Source organism: Eleutherodactylus coqui, chromosome 3 (assembly GCF_035609145.1).
Source record: "Eleutherodactylus coqui strain aEleCoq1 chromosome 3, aEleCoq1.hap1, whole genome shotgun sequence".
Lineage (NCBI taxonomy): Eukaryota > Metazoa > Chordata > Amphibia > Anura > Eleutherodactylidae > Eleutherodactylus > Eleutherodactylus coqui.
The window spans coordinates 70290630-70312956 of record NC_089839.1 but is presented as its reverse complement, the minus strand read 5'-3'; the positions used below and the strand labels follow the sequence as shown (position 1 = coordinate 70312956).

Here is a 22327-nt window from a genome sequence, read left to right as displayed (position 1 = left end):
ATTTTCTCAGGCTGAAGGTTTTCCCTCCACCCAATCGAGGTACTAGCCCTTACTTAAACATTTTACACTATAAAACACGAGAATCTTCCTCAATAGCAGAAATAAACCTTTACTGACAAACTTTTCCTACTCCAATATCAGTTATACAACCACGAGGCAAGATACCATAGAGGTACACCATGCTATGGGGCCCTTGCCAAGAGGAAGCTCAGCCCTAGTGAGTTCCAACTCCTTTGATGTTGAGTGGTAGGAACCTGGGCAGAACTCTGTTCTCTAGAGGATCTATAATCTAAGGTTATTTCATATTTGCGTTGGGGATTCCATTTTTTTGCTCTGCTATGAGAGCAGGAAAGCAGAAACCACTGGCCAAATGGTTCTGTTTTATGATGGGACTGAAAGGTGCCGAAGGGAACATATTGAGTATAATGGAGTCAGTTTGGTTCCGGTCATCCTATGCAACATTTTATCAGATGAGAAAGTCCTACATGCATGCAGCACTTTTACATCTGTCATTTCATGCTGGATCTGTTTTAAGGCCCATTTCGCCAGGACGAGTGTTGGGCAAACAATGCCCAACACTCGTCCCCGCACATACTAGCTCCCCTGCACGGGAGCTAGTATCGTTAGCTCTCAGCGGGGAGGCTACAGGAGATTTCTCTCCTCGCACTCCCCTACCCCTCTCCATTGACATAACATAGCAGCCGTTCATAATAGAGCGGCGGCAATGAGCAGGTGGCTTATCACTCAGTGTAAATAGCAGCTGTTCAGTATTGAACGGCCACTATGTTATATCAATGGAGAGGGGCGGGGAGCGTGATGAGTGAAATCTCCTGCAGTCTCCTCGCCCCCCTGCTGGCTGCTTTGTGAGCAAGCCAGCGCTTCTAGCTTCCGTGTAACAGCATGGAAGCGGGGACACACAGGGACGAGTGTCGGGCATCGTTTGCCTGACATTCGTCCTATTTAAATGGGCCTTTAGAGGCTCCAAAGAAAGCAAAGGGGTGGGGAATTTACCTACAGATCATGGAAACAACAGGCACAGAGGCAGGAAACAAACACCAGGTAATTCTTTTCTGGGTGACCGATTCAGCCACTATAATGGGAAGCCCATTTTGATGTTTACTATGGGCCTCTCAGGGATTTCAGTGTATGTTGGACTCCCACCAGACAATGTAGTTACAGTACAGAGAACAGTTTTGTCTTAACCGAGCAACTTAAAAATATAGCAAACTGCCAGCATCAATTAAACTTGATAGCTGCTAAATTATCCAATATTTTGGTTGCTCAAGCCGAATAATGTCATAGAGTAACATACCGGTAGTATGCCAAGTGGAAAACCAACATATGTCAACCAGTTGAGCCTATTACCACATCAATGTTGATCCAGAGGAAGAAAAAAAAACAATGATGTAAAAGCCAAGTTTTCCCCAATTATGGGAAACAAAAGTCCTTCCTAATTCCAATCTGGCAATCAAAATAACACCTTGATTGCCGACCCTTCTGAAGTAATTAGTGACTATAACATGCAATATTGTATCGCTCAAGAAAGGCATCCAGGTTCCTCTTAAACTCTTTTATTGAATTTGCCATCACCACATCCTCAGGCAGAGAGTTCCATAGTCTCACTGCTCTTACAGTAAAGAACCCCCTTCTATGTCGGTGTAGAAACCTTCTTTCCTCTAGACGTAGAGGATGCCCCCTTGTTACAGTCACAGGTCACATAAAATGCCACTATATTATAGCCATCTGAAACGGGCCCCCAAACTTTATTAGTTTATGGGAGTTGAAATGGATGTTACATGTATATTCACTATGTTTTTACACATTGCCAAGAGACAATGAATACAAAGTGGCATCAATTGGGGCTTCTTTCTTTTTTACTCCATATGTGAAAAAAACGCAGTGAATACACATGCAACATAAATGCAAAAAAAATGCACACATGCACCAAAAACGCACATACAAATGCAATGAGAACGGTGCCTTTTTCACAAACAAAAATTGCATACACCCGTGTGAATTAGACCTTAGTTCACATCAGTGTCAGAGGTTTCATAACCGTCACTGCATTCCGTTAAAATACAGGATGTAACAGCGCTGCGTACAGTTCTATTTCATACTGTGAAATCCTGTAAAATGCCAACCAGAAGGATGCAAACCGAATAGACACCATTATAGTCAATGGAGTCTGTTTGGCTCCGTTCGATTCCATCATGAGACTGTTCCATTCAGCTAGTGGGTTCTGTTTTCCTGCTCTCATAATGGAGGACATAAAAGGAACTCTATACTACTGTGCGACTTAACCCAAGTAGGATGCACTTTCCCTTTAAAAGAATCTCTCACATTATCACCTACAGAATATTTTCCTTAGTTACCAAAATGATGTTGGTGTTTTGTGACTATTAATTATAATGATAACTCGGAAAAACACAACTATACCTTAATTATTCAAGGGAATCCCAAAGGAAAGCAAGGACACAAACCGGGCTGAGGGAGCATATTGTGCATAGGTAACATTCAGTTAAATATATTTCATATACACTATCAAAAAATAAAGCCTCTAGAAGAAGTTATCATTCTTCTGTAAAACCCAGCATGCAGTTACATCTCAGGCAGATATGTAAATGCTAAGAATTGTGGAGTGATTAGATGAACGGTTTGCCACCCTCCTCCCCTCCCCTTGGCCTGTAAAAAGGCTTTCAGAGGCTACTAATGTGTAGTGACCTCTTTTTCCGCTTGTGTAGAGCTTATTGACCGCTAGACGCCTCCACGAGGCAATCAGAGATTTCACCCAGTTAACAGAGTTTGAGAGGGGCGCATTATTGGTATGCGAGAAGCTGGATGGTCGTATTGAAGAATTGTCCATCACCTCGGCCGTTCTGACCAGACTGTAAGGAGGTGTTGGAACAAGTGGATGTGTGAGAACAAACGCACACACAGGGCAATCGGGCTCAGGACGCCCCTAGACAGACCACCAGTAGAGAGGATCGTCTGATCATTCGACAAGCTGGAGCAGCTCCAACTGTTTCATTATCTGCCATCCAGAAACAGGTGGCACCATTATTACAGGCCTCTTTGTCTGTAGAAACCATTTCCAGGCACTTGGTAGAAGGACATTTGGTGTCACGGCGCCCATTACGTCAACTGACTTTGAGACCCACCCACTGTTGCCTTGTTTGCAGTGGTGTTATAAATGATGAAACTGGACTGCTACAGAGTGGACCTGGGTTCTCTTCAGCAACATATCCAGGTTTAGTTTGGGCACTGAGAATGGCCATGTTAGTGTCTGGAACCTTAGAGGTGAGCACCTCAATCTTTCCTTTGCTGTGGAGCAGTACACTGCCCCCACTGCTGGTGTGATGGTCTGGAGGGCCATTGCATACAACCATCGGTCACCCCGAGTGGTGGCATGAGGGACAATGACAGCTCAGCGATATGTTCAGGACATCCTGCAACCACATGTGTTCCTCTCATGGTGGCTTCCATGAGGCATTTTCCAGCAGGATAATGCTCGGCCGCACACACAAGGCTGTCACAGGAATGTCCCCACAACATTGTCACACTTTTGTGACTGCCCGGACGGCAGATTTATTGCCAATAGAACATGTATAGGACCATCTGGGAGACAAACTTCGACAGCCTATGAGGCTAGAGGTTACAGCAAATGTGGACTGATATGCCGCAGGATACCATACAGAACCTGTATGCCACCATGCCCGCCTGTATCACATTCTATCCAAGCAAGAGGCAGAACAACAGGCCAATAGAGCCGCCTTGCCTGCCTGTATCACATCTTGCATCCAAGCTAGATTCGGCCCAACAGGGTACTAGAGCCTCCTTGGCGCCCCTATCACATTTTGTATCCAAGCTAAAGGTGGTACAACAGGATACTAGAGCCTCTATGCCCACCCATATCACATCTTGTATTCAAGCTAGAGGCGATCTAACAGGGTTCTAGAGCCTCCATGCCCCCCCGTATCACATCTTGTATCCAAGCTAAAGGGGGTACAACAGGGTACTAGAGCCTCCATTCCCCCCTTTATCACATCTTGTATCCAAGCTAGAGGCAGTACAACAGGGTATATAGAGCCTCCATGCCCACCCGTATCACATCTTATATCCAAGCTAGAGGTGGTACAACAGGGTACTAGAGCCTCCATGCCCACCCGTATCACATCTTATATCCAAGCCAGAGGCGGTACAACAGGGTACTAGAGTCTCCTTGCCCATCCTTTTGCTCTGATACTGTAATCACTTACTTATATCAACATTACAATCAGACATAGAAAGTTTCACTCCGACAACGCTTTCAAGGGGGGGGGGGGGGATTTTTTTGACAGTGAGTATATATCACAGGGGTAAAAATACAGATGAGCTTGTCATTTGACATAATTCATTGTCCTCTTGCAATTTCTTTACAGGTAAACCTACAACATCATCTTAACCAAGAAAGCTTGAGCTCTGCTACATCTGTACACCATGCAAGAGGTATTAAAAAAAAGTTAATAAAAATTAATTCCATGGTCACACCCCCCTCAGTTACCTCCAAGTGCAGCTATTGCGTGAATTAGCATGAGCATAGCTTCCTGATATTATGTATTTCATATTCATATTGAAGCACTAGAGAAAATAATGGCAGCGGGGGTGCTAATCCGTGTGCAGAAGCTTTTCGTGATTTGGTAAAACGACCGCTTCCGCCACCATTTACATTCTGAAAAGTGCACAATTAATTACTCCCGATTTTCTTCCATGTATCTCATGCTGAATTGCCAAAATTGGTCTGTGAAATAAAAATGTATGGAGTAATTAAATGGATATTTATAATTAGAACTTAATAATTTGCATCAGGGACAAACGAGCTCTGATTTCAATCTGCAGTGCATTTAAATGAGCCTGAAGATAGTGTAATGCCATGTTTTATAGTTCCCCCTCTCCGATTAGGAAACAATGGTGGCTGCGGAGCTGCCGTGTTTGTGTCTGGGATATACGGTGGAAGCTGCAATGAAAATGTTTGACAACGCAAAGGCGCTATAAATTACATGGCAACTGTGTAAAAGCCATGATGGAACAAGTAAAAGGGCTGACCCATATCACATTTGATTCATCGCCGTACACACAGCTTTCCCGCGCCAGTCTTAGGACGGCAAGTGCACAGCACGACTACTTAGCACACGGAGCACTGTAAATTATCGCTAGTCAACACCATTGATTTCTAGTCAACATTTCAATCAATTTGAAGTAAAAATAATACACAACTCATTCAACAGGCTATTAACCAGTCAGAGTCGGGGCTATAGCGTTTTAAAGGTACTTTAACTCAAAAAGGGGGAAATCTATCACACACTTGATTAGTCAAGGGTACAGAAACACAATAATTATACGTTTTGACTCTTTCGAAATTCCGGGGCTTGCAAGAAATCTATTTTTCTTTGACAAATGTGGATGAAATTTAATACATTGTGAATTTTTTTAGAATTCTAGGAAAGCGGTGACAGAGCAGAAGAAAAATGTCTCCACCAGAGGAAATTCATATTTATGCAACTGGTAAGAAAATGCATGAGAATGAATTGTTTTGGACACATTTTTCACGTCTTCAGTTTGATTTCCCTCTGCTGCTTTTTAATGAAACACCTCCTCGCCTCCCTCTATGTTAGGCTGCTGTCACACCTGCGTTAGGGTTCGCTTTAGGGTTTCCGTCTCTCCGCTCCGTTTTTTTGGGGGGAGGAATTGAATTAAAACGGAAAAACACCGATCCGTTTTTTTCCACATTGATTTTAAGTGTTTTTTTTTTCTTTTAAAAAAAGGGAAAGGCTTCGGTTTGCTTCTGTTCGGCTTCCGTTTTTTGTTTTTTTGGACGGTCTGCCGCGGTATTGTTCAGTTCATGAAAACGGAAACATGACGGAATGGAAGCGAACGGAAGCTTTTCTTTTTGCTTTTCATTTTTTGACACCTCATTGAAATCAATGGAGAAAAAACGGATAGGTACTTATCAGTTCTAGTTCAGTTTCATGGCAAAAACTATAGCATTTACACAAAAGACACACAGTACAAATTCCACATCATTGCAGATTTTGACTTGAAATCTGCTGGGCTTCCACAACCGATTTCAGAAGATACCACGCTGCCCCTCAACTCCAAAGTCTTTGCGCTCTCGGCACTTTCTTCATTGGGCACCTGGCAAGCTTTAGCAAGCGCAGCACCGCTAATCAGGTGATACAGAAGTGGCATCACCTGACCAGTAGTGATGCACTCAGTAGAGGCTGCCGAGTGGCCGATGAAGGAAGCACCAAGAGTGCGAAGACTTTGGAGGTGAAGGGGAGTGCGGTATCTTCTAAAATCAGCTGCGGATGTACAGCTGATTTAGAGTCAAAATCCACATCGATTGGTTTTGGATGCGCAAATGTTGTGGAATTTGTTGCGGAATTTTCTGCTACTCGTAAACATGACAATTTTCATAAGAGTCTGGTGTCGGGCTAATTTTCCGTGGTCCAGCGTGACTTGCAAGATAATTCCATATTATCATAAAGTGAATGGCAATGGTCACCCCATGCAAATAGCAAAGAGATCATGGCACACCTACGATCCATGCCTAGCGTTCAAGCTATATAGTTGGCAGTTGCTACATTTGTATACAGAGCCATGATTCTTTACCCATAGTAATTAGAGATGAGAGAGTATACTCGCTAAGGGCAATTACTCGAGCGAGCATTGTCCTTAGCGAGTACCTGCCCGCTCGGAAGAAAGGGTTCGGGTGCCGGCGCTGGTGAGTGGTGAGTTGCGGGAGTGAGCAGGGGGGAGAGAGGGAGAGAGAGATCTCCCCTCCGCCTTCCTCCCCGCTCTCCCCCCCCCCCTTCCCCCGATACCCGAATCTTTTCTTCCGAGCGGGCAGGTACTCACTAAGGACAATGCTCGCTCGAGTAATTGCCCTTAGCAAGTATGCTCGCTCATCTCTAATAGTAATCTATTTCTTTAAGGAAGAACAGCACCTTAATGCAATGCCACGTAGAGAGATGCAGGGTATTTACGACTTCATGGTACCAAGCCGTACAGTCTTTGCATGCTGACGGACAGACAGGGTGCCATATGTACAAAGATCATTTAGAAGTAAATACGGCATCCCATAGAGCATGTCAGGATTTCTTTTCTGTTGGATTTGTATGGACTCAAGCAGAAAAAAAGTCCCCAGTTTGCCTCTTTACGAAATAAGATGTGAAGGTAACGTAGAGGCTCTGTGTACCTCTATGGAAGCTCTAATATAGCTCCATATATAACAAACAAAAGCCATAATATGGATTCATGCCCATTTTAATGGAAGCCAATGATGTTTGTGTGGAATCTAGAGGATATAGGAATACCTTGTACAAACCTAATGTGAGCAGATGGAAAACATGCAAACCCAATGTAGATATTGCACCCAAGACCATGTAGCAAGCCAACCATAGTCACTATTATACCACTAGGATGCCCATGTAATATAGTGCTATTATAACATTATATAACTATTATAACAGTTGCAACTTCCTGACCAACATGCAGGACAAGAAGGAATTTTAAAGTCATTGCCATTGTCCTGCAGTGGTCTTCAGGGTGTGGTGTATGACAGCCTATGATTAGGACACAGACGGCAGATATTATAAAACACCATGTTTCTGTTGACTGGCTGATAGGGAACAGAAATTTAAATTCAATGCTGCCTTTGATGTACGTTGTCAAGATTCCTCTCTTAGCATTTCCAATAATATATAATTGCAATTCCCCTATATATTCTAATGCTTTCAAAATGGCTGACTTTCCAACCCTGAAGAACTTGCCATCGAAGCTGGTTGTAACTTGTGGATTCTTTAAAAATAGTTCTTCTTTTTCTATCAAAGACAATTTGTATTTTGTACTTTTGGTTGAGTTAATCTGCATCTGTAATAGTCTCGTAATTGTCCTCCAAAGTAGTCTGTCACCATGGTGGGCCACCGAAAAGCCTCTTCTCGAGCACCTTGTGTGTACACAAGTATACAACTGGCATTTCGGAAAAGGTCTAAGGTTATGTAACCCGCAGTTCTTACTAAAAGCTGATAATGCAGATAAACTTTCTGCCTGCCATGAATAAAAGATGATGTGACTTGAATCTACATAATAATGTAGGGCCAAGCTTTGACCACCAGGTGTTCACAAGGTAATATTACACATTTAACCCTATGAGGACCGCAGCTTGGTCTCTCTTATAACTAAATGTCATTTACTGACAATACATTGCAACTTACTTGCCCGTTTCCTACATGGCTGGATTTATGTATGGGATTGCCCTAAAGCAGCCATATCTAATAAGAATGAGAAATAGCGTTATTACAGCACCTTTTAATTCTGTGAAAATTAATATAAGATACATCATGCTATGAAGATAATGGCTATTATGTGAGGTGCATTCCATATACTGTATACGATAATAGGTCCCAGTGGTGGTCCTAATTGTAAGTACTTAACACCGGTATGGCTTCTGCATGCTCTGATCTGATGGTATTTTGCTTTATCCATACCATTAACTAAAAGGTTGTTTATGGATTTTCAAGGATAGGCATGATGGATGTGAATTTTTACATAGTGAAGTACAGTATGATATATTGTAGACATAACAGCTTCTATGGGGTTCCAGCAGCTAAGGAGGCCTGCCTCCATTAAGAGGTGAGGTTGACGATTACTGTGGATGATGAAAGCAGCAATGAAAAATTCAATACAGATCACCTACGAGATCCGGGAATGTAGGGAAATACACATAAAAAAACTATCATATGCTTTTCATATCATACACTCACTTAGTGCTGAAGTATGGCGCCATTTCAAGTCTTGGCGTTTGGCTCTATGGTCAGGCTGTGTTCACATCTGATGCAGATCTGGCACACAATCTGGAATGAAATAGTGCAGAATGCTGCGCTACTTTGTCTGGTAAAATTCCAGGTGGCATGCCAAACATTGCAATGGACCCCATTATAGTCAAGGGGGTCTGTTGGGTGCCAATTAGGTCAGTTATTTACTAGATCCGATGCACATGTGAACAGAGCCTTACTTGATATGCCCCTACCGGTACCAAATATTCCAAGACCATGAAATAATCTGCCATTGATGCATCAAACCATGATGCTCCAAAATAATATTTCCTGGTACTTGAGCTGTGGATTGTGGGACAGAAAGCAAACATAGAGGAGTGGGATTTATTAAGACCTGCATTCCATAGAGGCTGGATAGACATCCGTCTGGGATGATTTAGTGAATCCTGCACTGAGCAGGGGGTTGGACCAGATGACCCCGGAGGTCCCTTCCAACTCTACCATCCTATGATTCTATATACCGATCTTAATATGAACGCTGCTGGAGTAAGATGTGCCAAGTGTACAGTATTAAGAGACGCATGTCTTTTTATATATTTGGCATATCTCGGACCCTCCATACACCAAAATAGGAAATGTATGCCAGGTATGAGCTGGAATAGATTTTTTGTATAATTTACTCCAGTTTCCTGCATAAATTATAGTCTATGTGTTGCCCCCCCCCCCCCTCGCAAAGCCATTCCCACTTTCTTAAAGGTAGACATATTTAGTGTAAAATTGACACACATTTTTATGCAGAACTACCATGCATCAAATTTTTTTTGGCTTTTTTTGCAACAATTTTTACTTTGGCAAATCGCTTCCATAGGAATCTGTTGTAATTGGATGACAGATGAATGCACAATGAGCTTTTCGAATTTGCCATTGAGCTCTTCAGATGCTCAAACAGGTCTTACAATCTAATCTCAAGGCTCTCAAAATTCTAGCCTAGAATCATAGAGTTGGAATGCACCGGCAATAAGCAAATTATCTTCCTAGAACTCCAATCCCAGGTCTGAACATGTCCTCCAAGCAGCTAGACCCGGCTAAACCCAGCAATCCTCCCGCTCACAGTGACTTTTCACTCTTCCTAGAATGCATTGGGAATAATGGGTGCCAGATTGATGGATAATTATCGATCCATCTATCTTTCTGAAAAACTGCACTCAAGTATAGGATACCCATTGCAAATGTTAACATAGGGCCCATTTACACCGGAACGATCCCCCATCCACTGAGTCTCCGATGTTCGTTTCTGTATCAAGCACAATGGCGATGTGTCGGGCATCTGCGCCCAACAGGTCGTCCATTATAAGAAGGGCCGTAACAAGTAATAAAAAGGAGTACCAGCCAAGGAATGTGCGCTATGTTTCAAGCAGAATTCCACATAACTGGTGTAATCTGTACTTCTATTAGGTCACTGTGCAAGGTAAATATACAAGAAGTCACAATATGGCTCTCTCAATTAGCTGAAGCACAGCAGGATCTCACAATGGCGCAGCTTACAGCTATCTACAACAGTTGCCAAGCACAAATACATCTGAGTTGATTCCAGGAAATATGAATGAATAGCTGTGATGCCAAGTTAGTGTAATAATAACAACACATTTTTTAGAGCAGAATCCAAAATGCTTCCATTGTGTTACTAATTGCTGTTTGAGAGACTGCAGATTTATTATATGATTTCCTGAAGATTAAAATAACAAATCTTCTACTCCAGTGATTATTCTTATATAAGAAAATCAATTACATGTTTGATCACTTACAGCACTATTTGATCATATCCAGCACTATCCAAATAGTTACAGTGGATTTATTCAACAATAGATACTCAACTAATATGTATCTGGCAGATATCTCTAAGATAGATAGATAGATAGATAGATATGAGATAGATAGATAGATAGATAGATAGATAGATAGATAGATAGATAGATAGATAGATAGATAGATAGATAGATAGATATGAGAGATATAAGATATTAGACAGATATGAGAGAGATATGAGATATCAAATAGATAGAGAGATGTGAGAAAGATATGAGATGAGATATTAGATAAAGACATGCCGGTATAAGATATTAGATAGAGATATGAGATATTAAATAGATAGAGAGATGTGAGAAATATGAGATATTAGAGAGATGTGAGATAAATAGATATTAGATAGAGAGATGTGACATAAATAGATATTAGATAGAGAGATGAGATAGATATGAGATATTAGAGAGATGTGAGATAAATAGATATTAGATATTGAGATGAGAGAGATATGAGATAGATATTAGATAGAGAGATGAGAGAGACATGAGATATGAGATATTAGATATGAAAGAGATATTAGATAGAGAGATATGAGATGACAGATTTGGGGTTTTATGTCGTTTTTTTTTTACTTTTGCATAACACCCTTTTTCTTTTCTTTTTTTACGCAAATCATGGCAAAAGAACACACAGAACCACGAAGTGTAAATACACACTTTGTCCACTTTTTAATATCATTTTGTTCTTGTGTTTTTTCAGATATAAATTTATAAAACGTAAATCTGTTGATTTCACTGTCCAGCTATATGACAAGTTATTGCTGGGTTCAATACATCTTCCTTCAAATGTGACAATTTGGTACGGTTCCATGTTCTCTGATCTTTACCACCAAAGTGAGCTTTACCACATTTTTCTTCTTTCAATAAATGCTAGATTGATCTAAGGCCATATTTACACGGGTGATTTTCACGCACGAGTTCTGTCTGATGGAGAGAAAGACAGAACTCACGTGAAAAGAATGCATTCCTTTGAATGGGTTCATACACACAAGGGATTTTTCTCTCCAACCAATACCAATAGTCCTAATTTCGGGGGTTTCTTGTTCAAGAATCGCCCATTGCACTGGAAAACACATGTACATTGATGTGAATTGTGCGTTTTTAATGCCAAAACGCATTACAAATGGCTGAAAATTCACTCGTAGACTAGTGCAATTCAGGGCAGATTTTCATCAGACTCGCCCATGTAAATATGGCCTAAGACACTAGTATCGGGACATTTTTGACTAAACAACTGTTATGTCATTTTTGACCAAATAACTGTGACTGGAACATTGGCATGGATATATCTGTGGCTAGCAAACTGGCATGGGGAAGCGTTGGCTGGTATACTGTTATGAGGGCGTCTTCATCTGGCACATTGCCATGGGGGCATCTTCGGCTGACACATTGGTACTGGAGAATCTGTGAATAACTCGGTTGTATGGCTGGCATATTGTTATGAGTAATCTGTGCTTCGCACATAATTATGAGGTTGCCTGTGGCTGGTAGACTGTTATGCTGGAATCTGTGATTAGCACACTGGCATTATAGAATCTATGATTGATGCACATATATGGAGACATCTATGCCTGATGCAACCGGCTGGGGTAAGCGAGAACTGCAGAGACAACTCTGGGAGACGGGGTGGAACCAAAGGCTCCCTTACTTCTCAACTCACACAGGTGAAGGGCTCTGAATCCTCCTTAACCAGCAATGAAGTCATGAACAACTTATGTCTAGGCTCCATCAAAAACGATTCTGTGGAAGGTTGTGTATTGAAGTAGGTCCGGTTGGTCAGTGAGCACCGGAAGGTCTGAAGATAAGTCAAAAAGCCAAGAGACATACCCATAGTAGGAGAATGCTAACTGGCTTTATAAACAGCAGTCAAAAGAGCGCAACTCCATCTCTTGACCCATTGTTATAGGATAACTTGTTCGAGGAAGGATGCCGAGAAACCGGTCTCCGTGGATGAAATAAACACTCCAAAGTCTAATCTTGCCGGAAGAGAATCACCATTTGCACATTTTCAGCTTACAATCTCGCTTGCCAGGGGGACTACACTCTGAAGGCCCAATTGCTGTTCTGCACATAGCATTTCTCAAAGGAGAGACTTCTCATCGCCACACCAGTCTCTTTCTCTTCTGGCTCACTCTAACTTCCTGTTCCTTTCATGCTTCATCTAGCTCTTCCGTTCCTGCCCACTCTTAAACAAACAATATCAGGAAAAAAAACTGGACACACAATTTCCATAAACTCCCCGAATTATATGGGGCACCTCTGGCTGTAATACTCTTATGAAGCATCCATGGCTTGTTCTCTTATGGGACAACTTTGGAACCACTCAAAAAAGAGACACGTGAAAATTATTCTTTCTTTCATGCTTGAGAAAGGCTTCAGAGAGAGCCGACACGTTGCATGGGTTAACAAAGCAGCTTACTGGTACAGCGCTGCCCAGATCTCTTCTAATAGCGGCATTTATAGTAAAAAAAAAAGAAGTACAGAACTTTGTAATTTCTATCATGTATGGATTTTACACTAATTTAAGTTGACTTTTTAGTCTTACTTCAGTGCCGGTTTGTGGCCGAACTTTCCTACGTCTACACATCTGCCATCGGATAAATAAAAGAACACGTTCCAACCCTACGTAAAACCACTAATGATAATACCGTGCCTTTAAAGTCACAAGAATAAATATTCTTTAATAATTGGGATTCAGCCTTGTGCGGTTTAATACAAACTGTTCAAGGTGAGTGTTAATGCCCCGGCATCCGTCGTATTCTTTCTTACAGTAATTGGCCATTTACAGCCCTGGTTAAATCTGATTATCTTGTAAATATGGTAGGGAGGAATCCACTGTACACCACTGTATATACATTAGGGGCTCGTTAAGGGATAATAACTAAACGAGGAAAGAATGATACAGTGATTTTAACAAAACAGTAACTTGGGGGACATATTTTGTCTTTTTTATTAGATTTGCCCACATTTAATAGTTAACCTTAAATTGGTTTACATCAATCAAACCCGAAGGCACTTCTTAAAAGGGATGCATTATTAATCCATCTGCAACTGCCGCCCAAAGTGTGCGAAGGAATCCAGCTATTACAACTTGTGATTATCAGGGAGACCTACAACATATTACCGTATTGACAATCAGGGCTTTTTTTGCACGGAAGGATTACAAAAGAGCATTAAAAATAACTCCGCTAACAATACGAGAAAGTATATTTAACAGCGTGCAAAATATCTGGGCCTTATGGTGTAATCCTCCTGCAAAGACAAGTATGAGGCTGATTAATGGCACCAAACACTGACACTCGCAAAAAATGCCGCAGTCACAAATCTCTGCTGGAAGAGAAGGCTCTGTAGAGCATGGCAGGTGTAACGTCTCACCTTATACACCGGCTGAACGCTATGTACTATGCCATATTATATCCCCTGCTTAGAAGCTTGTGATGATACGTAGTTCATCGAGGGATGAAAAGTTATACACTTCTACAGGTCAATCCAGTGCAAATGCATGCTAGACTTTTTTTTATACTAATACATATAATGCAAGTTCATATATGTATATAGCTATACGCTATTATGTATCCTCCCAGTATATATCGTCTGGACTTCTTCATATTCCACTGACATAAAAATACGGCTTAGAGAACAATGCAGTCATACATGTTGATATGCAAAGTTAGGGCTCCTTCAATGGACGTATTTGCACTATGAACCAGCATTTTATTGTACCTTTTGCGCATGCTTTCTCGCGGTCAGGACAAAACAATACCTCGATTGAAATGGCTATTTAGCCTACTGAGTTCTTGACGTGTTCTTCTTGCCGCAGAATTACGCTGTTTTACATGCATCTGCTTGCAAATTGCGTGCAAATTTGCTCATCATCCCCATAAATATCTATGGGGACTTTTGGTGCATAAATGCGCAATAAAATAGAGCATGTTCAAGTTTATGCCCATGCAAAATCAGTAAGTGTGTTCAAAGCCATTGACATCAATGGCTCTATTCTCTGCGTATTGCACGCTTAAATTTTACGTGCACGAAACACAGAGAAAAGTACTCATCTATGGCAATGGTTTCGTACACATTTCCCGATTTTGTATTTTGCGCGCACGTGCAAAAAAATTGAACATGCTCTATTTTCCAAAGGTCTCCACAGAAGTCTATGGGGATGATGAGCAAATGAGCACTCAATACACGATCAGTTGTGTGAAAGGCAGCGTAATTCCATGGAAAAAAGGACACGTCTGGAACTCATTAGGCTAAATAGCTATTTAGCACTGTTAACATTACTTTACAAAGACCTTTTGCGCAGACCCCTGCACTTAGGGCTCAGTCACACGGGCACATCAGCACCCGTCTTTCTGCACTAAAAGACGACCACACTGCAGATTCGCAGGACTCTCCACACCGCCAGAAGAAAGAACACGTGACCGTCTCCGACGCTGTGGAGAGTTTTCCGTTCTGCAGTGCGGCCGTCTTCTTTGTACAGTAACACGGGCGCATCGGCGCACGGATGCGCCCGTGTGACTGAGCCCTTATAGTAAAATATAAATGTCTGTAAACAGTCTTAGGCCAGACTCACACAAGTGTAAGATTACTGCATATTACACATACTCTGTATACACGTGTGATACGCGATAATTCGCAGGCAATAAATACATTGTCTTATGTAGTTCCGATCACATTTGCTTGTAGGAATTGCGTAATATGCAAGCGCAAAAAATAATGCCACATATTCTAGTTGGCGGAGTATTATGCATGCGTGAGACCCTTCTTCTCTAATGGGCATGTAATCAACGCCACCCATACACAACTACATAAAAATCAAACGGCGATCAACCTGTATAAACAGGCAGTCATTCATCTAGGAACGACTGCCTGTTTACTGTGAAGGGAGGTGACTAGAAGTGATCTCCATCCACTCTATGCTGTTGAACGATCATCACCCCAGTGTGAAAGCACAGGAGCGATAATCGCTGAGACGACTTCATACACCGTGTAGTAAAATGTGGTCTCTAAGCACTGATCAGGGGAACGACAGGCGGAAGGGACTGTTGCTTACACAGGTCTTTTCAGTACGGCCGAATTCACATGAGCGTATGAGTACTTGCACGCAGTTTCGCAGAATAAAAGCTGCGCATTTGTGCATAGAACTGCATTATTGTACTTTTTGCAAGTTGTGCAGAATTGCAAGGGCAAAAAATTACGCACCGATGCTCCCAGCCATTGAAACGCCCAAATTCTTGAATGAGCGCCGGATGTGTTCCTTTAGAATAAACTACAGGAATGGGTTCCCCATTTTGTTTTGGAGGTTTTGATATATAATTTGTATAGTTTCGTATTAGGGGGCGGCTACGGCAACGATTCATGTTGGTGTGAATAGTGGGCCATTTTCTACTTGGTTACTACTTTTTTTTTATCAGCTATGTCCCCCATGATGTCATTTAAGATCTCTAGGGGTCATCCACACTGTCATTTTTTTCTTTTGCACTTCTTCAGTGTAACTGGGACATCCATAGGAGCCCCACTTACAGGGAAAAACATCCCCCTAGTGTGACAGTAGTCACTAGCAGAGCTGATCGGGATCTGACGAAACCCAGCAGCTCTGCCATGGAAGGGGGCACCCAGTGATCACGTGATTGTCAGGTATAATAGAAGAAACGGCACTGCGAGCGCTATGTAGGCTGAAGAAGGGAAGGCAGAAGTGGTTCTAAATCACTTCTGTCTTTTCCTTCACATCTTCGGCTATCTCTGACCGCCGAACACCCGACCAATTCCTGCAGGGCAGATTGCAATAGCTTTAAAGGGGTTGTCCCGAGGCAGCAAGTGGGTCTATACACTTCTGTATGGCCATAATAATGCACTTTGTAATATACATTGTGCATTAATTATGAGCCATACAGAAGTTATAAAAAGTTTTTTACTTACCTGCTCCGTTGCTAGCGTCCTCGTCTCCATGGTGCCGACTAATTTTTGGCCTCCGATGGCCAAATTAGCCGCGCTTGCGCAGTCCGGGTCTTCAGCAGTCTTCTATGGAGCCGCTCGTGCCAGAGAGCGGCTCCGTGTAGCTCCGCCCCGTCACGTGCCGATTCCAGCCAATCAGGAGGCTGGAATCGGCAGTGGACCGCACAGAAGAGCTGCGGTCCACGAAGACAGAGGATCCCGGCGGCCATCTTCAGCGGTAAGTATTGAAGTCACCGGAGCGCGGGGATTAAGGTAAGCGCTCCGGTAAACTTTCTTTACTTCCCTGCATCGGGGTTGTCTCGCGCCGAACGGGGGGGGGGGTTGAAAAAAAAAAAAACCCGTTTCGGCGCGGGACAACCCCTTTAATCTTATATTTTTACTATCGGTAAGGATTAAATCCCAGGCCTTAGTGCTGAATATATGACTCTTGGTCCTACATGGGTTGATGGGGCCTTGCAGGTTCCCAACTGGGTTCCCATTTTTACAGCTAGAACAGAATAGAATAACCTGCTCTATTCTTGCCCTCCAAACTTCCATAATAACAATGTCACATGCATTAGTTCATTTTAACACAGCATCTATTAGATATATAGACAGGTTTTGCTTTTTTACCCTTCACATTTAATGTTTCTTTTTGGGGTGTAACTTTGACCTAGTAGTCAAGGTCTTGGGATCCTTCGGTTCCTTTCATCCTCACACCCTGTATGATTCTTCCATGTAGTATCAGGGCAGTTTTTATAATGGCACCTGCCTGCGTGCCCAAATGACTGGTCTTAACTGGTTCTCGGAGAACAAAAAAAAAATAGAGCTATTTTGTTTTCCTTTATGCCTTCAGCCACAAGACCTGAGAGACTATGATGAACAGTCAGCAGGTATAAAAAAAAATATTGAATGCTCCTGGGCTATGACACTTTCTCATCAAAAGCCTGGACTTCATCCAAGTTCATCTGTTAATGGACAGCATCATCCCACCCCCACCCATCTTCTTTCCCTACACGCTCGCCAGATCTCCTTTAACCCTTCCGCTGCCCTAGGGACCAGCGAACTGTCGCAGACAGATATGCAGTGCATACTTCACTGGGTATTCAAGGGTTACAATTACCCTTGCTACAGTTGCACTAAGAAATTCTACAGTTCTCGAATTGAGCGTTAACTTTTCAATTCGTAACGTACAATTACAAAAGGGTCGCTTTGTAATTTATGCCTTTTAGACTAATACTCCATATGGCATGATATTAAATATCAAGGGATTTGCCATAACTTTTGTTTACAAGGTAGATGGCAAAGACTGAAGGGTACAATAACATTGAGGGCATACTCTCAGGTACACTGTCCATGTTAAAAAAAAAATGGCTGGCATTTTGGGAGGTTCTAGGTTTATCAAGTGTTCGTTTATATTTTAACATTGTGTTATAGGCTATGCCAAACGCCTTTATAACTAATAATCGTCACTTTTATGCCCATTTAATAGTACCTAATGTGGTATAAACAGGTTAAATAATATTTTTTCTCCGTCTTGCCCCCCTTGCATCCCCCATACAAGCTCCTACAAACTAGACACTGATTATGTCTCCGCTTTCCCCTTGCTATTCAAGATAAACAAAGTGCTTTAAGATCAGGGCACACCCTGGGACCCTTGACAAAGCAATCTATCATTCTGTCTACTAAACCAGTCTGGCCACACTAAGACTATAGAGGCTGAAGCTCTCGGTGTACAATTTTTCCATTGTGCTGCTGGCCTATTACAACTTACTTCCATTCTTTGCCACTTTCTCCGGAGCAGATGTGATGGACCACTTGGCTTAAGCCCCTCCTAGTCCAGACAGAATTGTTGAAAGAAACCTCGGGAATAAGAAAGTACATGGCCAGGACCTAGACAACACAAAGGCGGCGACTCTCAATTTTGTGCTCTCACCTCTACAAAATGCCCACTATTTATCACTGCAAGCTTTTCAGTGCCATGCTTCTGTAGAGCAAAGATTGCGGAATGAATGAAGGCGCAGAGTAGGCTTTTCATGGGTTAGAGAGGTGCATTGTGCTGGCCATGAAAGGATTAACGAGGGTATCCATTAATAGTATTGCTGCATTAAAAGCAATATGTTTTCATCACTATGTTGTTTTCTTCGCCTCTATTATTATTTCGCAGGGTATCGACAATGCAATGACTATGTAGCATGTGAATACCCAACATCTCTAACCCTTAACAGTCTTTATTGCTCGCCATTGTATTCCTAACACACAAGACAAAGTCCATTCTAGTATTCCGAGATACAATCACTGACCCAAGAAGTACATGATTGCAGTTATAACATTATACTACGCATTTCGGATTCACACAGTTAACAAAAATGTAGTCGACACGGACATTGGACTTGTGCTATGTGCCTTATTCCAACCCTTTAATCACTCATTGAAAGAGGGAATCCCACCGGGGTGGTTTACAGATTTACACTCAGCGAATGGCAAGAATTCTTTGGCATAAGTGTGTGTTTGTTGATCAAATGTCACATCATGTGCTTGCCTTTATTATGACTTACAAAACCCTTGCTTCAGTCCCAAGGCTTTGCCAAAGACAACACCACAGTACGATAAGCAAACACATGTATTTATGAATCATGTGAAGTGCTAGCAGCCATTAACGTTTCTCTCCATTTCACATGATATTTCAGAACGCGTTTCATAGACTCCGTGGAACAACTAAGCTTCTTGTGGATGTACCAGGCTTATTTGTCAGATTTCATGCTAATTTGGACAGTTCTCCAACATTTCATTGATATTCATGGAAAGACTACATGGGTTTCAACAAGAAGTACAGCAGCATTGCTTTATGACACAATATGCTTTTTCTTATTATGCTAGATATGCTATCACTTAACCGACGCATGAAGCAAAACGTATTGGCTATGTACGTTCTACATATAGATCCCTTTACAATGCTTTTACTTGAGGACGTTCTAAACAAGTATGGCGGAAATAAAATGCGTATTTTGGACCTTGAGCACTCATCTGCCTTATGGATTAAGTAATTTATGTAGGTAAGATAGTATGTTAGGCCAAAAAAAGACATATGTCCATCCAGCTCAGCCTATTTCCTCCTTACCCCCAGTGTTGATCCAGAGGAAGGCAAAAAAAAACAAAACAATGAGGTAGAAGCCAATTTTTCCCATTTAGGGGATAAAATTCCTTCCCGACTCCAGTAGGTGAGCATACTTATTCTACCCATATAGCAAACTATATAGACCTCTTCCCTTCGAATCAAGGTCATTGAGATCAGGGCCAAATGTTACAAGTGTGTTTTACTTTAGACTGGATTTGTTTACTGCTATTGAATCCGTATCCATTTTTACTCTGATCTTATAGAAAAACCACTGAAATGTTTACACAACAGTTGTTGCATATGAGACATATATCTATAAGTACATATTTTGTTTCCACAAATATATTTTGACTTGATACCCTTAAAGGGGTGTTTTGATCTTGGCTTTTTATATCCAAGATGGGAAATCACTACTGTGGTTAATTATTGGCCCTCCGGTTGGAGCCTAGGGAAAGAGCAGTCAAGCAGTCCGTAGTTCGCACTCAAGTAAATAGGAGCTACAGAAACAGTGTAGCACAGTGGACATTTAGTTTCTTTAATTCCCTGAGTTCAGTTTACTTCAATGAGAGCTATGGCAACAGCACTCGGATGAAGCGCCCAGCACTTTCCGACAGTTGGTTGGGACAAAGCACTGGGTTTTACCATCTTGGCCATCAAAAGCCAAGATGGGAATACCCATCTAAATGAAGGGCCTATCCGAGGCTTGTCTAAATTGGGGTCTCCACAGTTGTTCCAACACTATTAAACTAGAGGCCTCCATACACATTAGGGAAAAGTCAGTCAGCCCCACCAATTTCTGAAAGATCGGCCAACTGTTGCATGTGTATGGGGACCTCCTAATTTTCCCTCAAGAGATGATGTTGGGGTAAAGAAGAATTTGGCATATTGAATTTTAACTCCCTATTGTTTGTTCTTCCTGGAGATAACCACTAGAGGAGTCTGGCTGGGGCTTTCTTCACTCTCCCCATGGAAAACACAGATGCTCAGCTGAACTGAGTATGCATGTGTTTGGGGTAGTTGGGAGAAATACTTGTCTCGATTGACAGCTATTGAAGGTGTAGGGTCACCGTAAGTCCTAAAATGCAATGCAGGCACCAGGATTACCTGTTGTGCTTGTTTGGGAGTAGGATGGTGTCATGTAGTACCTGAAAGAGGCTGTCATAGCATGCTGACCATAACTTTGGAATGAGACCTGGATAACATCATGGTGTCAGCCTCGGCCCACGTGACCTGCTCATAGGGGGCAGGTACACTCTCATGTCAACTCAAGATCACTCCAGGTTTACAACAAAGGTCTGCCCTCATCAAGGTAATAGTCCGCTTATGAGGTAGGGTCTCCTCTAGAGATGAGCGAGCACGCTCGGTAAAGGCAGATACTCGCTCTTCTCGAGTAACTGCATACTCGTCCGAGCAAATGCGGGGGGGGGGGGGAAGCAGGGAGAGTAGAGAGATCTCTCTCACGCTCCCCTCCTCTCCCCCCTACCGCCCCCCCCCCCCCCCCCCCCCGTATTTGCAGTTATTTGAGAAGAGCGATGCTCGCTCATCTCTAGTCTCCTCATATCAGTAGGGCGGAGTCCTTTTATTCCCTATATACGCTTCCTTATCACAAAGTAGTGTATCTTGTGTTATTCGCATTGTTTATTGTGAATATACGTACATCCAGGTAAGACGCTTATGTTACACCCTGCAAGGACGTAACAGAGGCCTAAATTTTTATCTTTGCTATGGGACTCCCCATCCTTTATGTACACCACAAGCAATACCCTATAGGCTGATTTAGACACAACGAGAATCGCTCAAAATTCGCTCAAAAGAATCTTTTGAGCGATTCTCGTTCTTTCTAAATGCACTGACATCATGCCGTTTTCGTGCACGAGTCGTTGATTGCTGAATTCTAGCCTGCTAGAATTGAACGATTAGCTGTTATCAGCTGGCTGCGTTGATAAGATTCTCTGTGCCCGTGTCCTGCTGTGAATTCACAGCGGGGCACGGGCTGTAACTGCAGAGAACACTACAGCTATTTGCTCATGCAGAACAGCTGCTGTGTTTGGCAAGCGATAGCGGCGTTGTCCCGCTGCGCCTGCATAGCTGTATAGTAGCTAATTAGCTACTATAAAGTATGCAAAGATGATCGCTCAAATCTGTCACTCAAACTGTCGTTTGAGCGACTTTTGAGCGATCATCTGTCAGTGTAAACGGGGTCTAACTCTAAGATGTTCAGTTGAGCCTTCAATTTTGCTTATTGCGTCTCTATATGGACCAGCTCATTTGAATAAGGGAGGTTGTTCTCTATCTTGTATCAATAGCTGAACGGATTGAATGAAGCAGAGGAATAACTTTCCATTGTATATACTATACTGACTTCTCATTGCAACATAATCATCTTAGGACTGCATTTTGTGGCATCTTGATTTGCTTTATTTACTGCAATGCTAACAATGTATGGTAAACTAAATATGGTAGCTTCCAGAAACCATGTGCGCGGAGGAATGTAGAGAACGTAGCAGAAAAAGCTGGAGATCCTAATCATATCTTATGCAGTCAGTTAAATAGGACAGCTAACCCTCTCATTACCAATCTTACCCATAGCAAAAGAA

At 42.2% G+C, this 22327-nt stretch overlaps 1 protein-coding gene across 4 annotated transcripts in view; it reads right to left on the bottom strand.

Annotated features, from left to right (window-relative positions):
- Positions 1 to 22327, bottom strand: part of BCL11A (BCL11 transcription factor A) — a 141239-nt gene that overhangs the window by 97264 nt on the left and 21648 nt on the right. The gene's annotated exons all lie outside the window — the stretch shown is intronic.